Source organism: Pygoscelis adeliae, unplaced genomic scaffold, assembly GCF_000699105.1.
Source record: "Pygoscelis adeliae isolate BGI_AS28 unplaced genomic scaffold, ASM69910v1 Scaffold239, whole genome shotgun sequence".
NCBI lineage: Eukaryota > Metazoa > Chordata > Aves > Sphenisciformes > Spheniscidae > Pygoscelis > Pygoscelis adeliae.
Genome location: NW_008825537.1, coordinates 303,504 through 306,410, shown reverse-complemented (window position 1 = coordinate 306,410; position 2,907 = coordinate 303,504).

Sequence of the window (2,907 nt, the reverse complement as noted above, 5' to 3'; positions counted from 1 at the left end):
CCCCCCTCCCCCCCCCACAGCCGTCTGTCGCTGCTGACACTCACCGACAGGAATAAACTCCAACACCTACCATATGCTTTGCTACTTCTGCTGCCTGCACTCACTTGTTACTATATATTTCCAAAGCCGGGGCTGCCTCTGCACGGGGTGGCTGGCAGGCCATGCCCCGGTGGTGGGGAGATGGGCTGCGGGGCAGCACCTCGGGGATGCCAGAGTTTCTGGCATCCCTGTGGCAGATGAGAGTGGCAGGTCTCTGCCCTTCAGTGGGCTCAGCCCTGCTCAGGGTGAACCCCTGCTTCCTGTGCGGCACCATCCCCGGTGCTTGTCCAGGGCATGGCTGGCTGCGGCTGCTGTGCCAGCAGCTTGGGCACTGGTGGGGCCGGCTGGTCCTGTCCTGCAAAGGACCTCGGCATGCTGGCAATGTGGCCCCTCCGTGGCAGGATCCGGCCCCTCTGTGCTCTGCCCCGGGCACTGCGCGGCTGGCTCACTGCCTGCCGTCGTGCCTCACAGGGCACTGACAATGCACCTGCCCGGGAGGTGCTGCCAAGCCTTTGTCCCATGGCCCCAGCCTGCATAAGCCCACACCAGAGCTGGATGTGGCACCTGGAGCCACACTCACACGGCCAGGAGCAGGGTGCCGACAGCATGACTGTCCCCTGAGTCCTTTGCTGGGATGGGGACGTGAGCCAGCGTGGCGGCTCCAGGTTCTGTTGGTGGGAGCCGCATCCCCAGGACCGTCCCAAAGGAAAACCGTGGGGAAGGCTGCAAGGAGCAGCCATCCCCATGTCCCCCCCCGGCTGTGGGGGCTGGAGGGTCCCGTGCAGGGACAGTCACTACCCTGCCCTGGCAAGAGGGAGATTTAATCTCAGTGTAAAGGCTCTGAGCAGAGCCAGTCTCTTCCCTCCCCTCAGAGCTGCTCTGTTTAATGATGCTCGCAGCTGGGAAAATTCATCTTGCTTCAAGAGTGGATGCATCTTGGCGCGTCCTCCAGGTGCTGGATCTGGTGACGCTGTGAGCAACAGAAAGACCTTGATGGCGGAGCTCAGCTGGGCTCAGCCTGTGCCTGTGCTGCTGCCTCGCACCATGAACACACCCCACGCTCCAGAGAAGCACCCTGGGGCCAGGCAGGGGGACAAGGATGTCTGGGTGCGTGAGCAGAGCCAAGCGATGGCTGCCTGCTTCCCCGTGGCATCCCGCATCCTGCGCGTAGTTTTAATTGCACCATGCGGCTTTGATTCCTGGATTTAATTGCAGCCTAACGAGGCCGGGGCAGCAGGAGAGGAAAACATCAAGCTTAAGGGAAACAAATCGGGAGAGAAAAGAACATTTACTGGTGACTAATAGGTCCGTGGCTCGGTGCGTGTGTGTTTGCCTGCCACAGCACGGGACGCTGCCAGCACAAGAAGGAGAGGGGATTTCTTCCACGCACTTGGCAAGCCAAGCCGTGCAGTGCAGCGCGAGGAGAACAGATTTCTCCTGGGCCCGTGCCGTTTCCGCGTTATTTTTAACCCCCATTGCACAAAAGCTGTCCCGTCCCCCCCCAGTAAACAGAGTGGATTTCGCCTGCTTGCACAGGCAGGGTCAGGGCTAGATCATCTAATGGTAACAGATGGGCCCATTTACACACCGTGCTGGTCTCATCAGAGGAACTTGAGACTAATTTGGTGCAGAGGAGAGAAGAGGAGTTTCTGGCACTGGCACCCAGAGCCCTGGGGCAGCCACCACCCTGACCGGGTGCCGCCGCACTGGGCGAGGACAGGGCAGGCCAAAGCGAGTGCAGCACTGGGGGTTCCTGAGCATGAGCTGGATTCCCCGGGGAGGCTTCAGGACCTCCCCCCCGGGATGCCCCTGGGTTCTCCAGCCCCAGGTTTTGCCATGGGGGACCAAGCCCAGCATCCCCAACAGCCTCTGCTCGGGGCAGATGGGGTCCCTTCACAAGCTGGGGCCAGGGAAGCTTTGCTGTCCCAGAGAGGGATGCCAGGGACAACCCCGTGGGCAGGCCAGATGGGGCAGGGGTGTGAGGATGGGGATAGGGACGAGGACAGGGATGTGGACATGCCGGCACAGCTCAGCTCTTGCTCTGACCCCCATCCCGCTCCTCTCCCTCTGCTGCAGGGGCCACCTCTGCCACTGGGGTGGCCCCATGGGCATTCGTGTGGCTCCAGCGCAGCTGCCCAGGCTGTTTTCCCCACACCAGTGAGGGCTGGGATCTCGTTACCGAGCTCTTTGACTTTGAGCATCTTGGAAACCAGCGCTGGCTAATAAGACAAAAAGAATGACAGCAAATAAGCCCAGCCGCAGGAACGTGGCCTTCTCATCCAGCATTTTTTATTCCCCCATGTTCTCCCCCTTCCCTCCTTTGCCAACGGATTGAAGCCACTGTAATAAAATTATTAAATAAAAAAAAAAGCTGTAGCCCCCACCTCGATGTGGCAACCATGGAAACTGGATCAAGGGGACACCTGTACATTTCCATTCTGGGCTCCCGCTATCTGAATATACAGAGGAGCGCTAATTAAAAACCCAGCGCAAGTGGCAGGCAGAGGGAAGGAGCTGGCCCCGGGAGAAGGGGTGCGTGGCTTGGAGGCATGCCAACACTGGTGGGCGCAGGGACGGGGCACGCCAGGTCTCAAGCGAGCCTCAAACACCATCCGACGCTTCCAGCCCCCTCCGGCTCCCGGATGCCGAGTGGGCGCTTGCCAGCCACCAGCTGCAGCACTAATAAGGCAGCCCCGTCCCCTGTCCCCCTTCCCCGCTGCAGCCCTTGGCGCCAAGGGGCCCCGGGGACCCTGTCCCAGCCCTGGGGACTGTGCCCAGTGGGGCAGGGCAGAGCCGGGCCGTGGGGCCGGCGGGTTGGGGGCTTTGCCCCATGCCAGGGGGATTCACGCTCCTGCACCATGGCGCCCG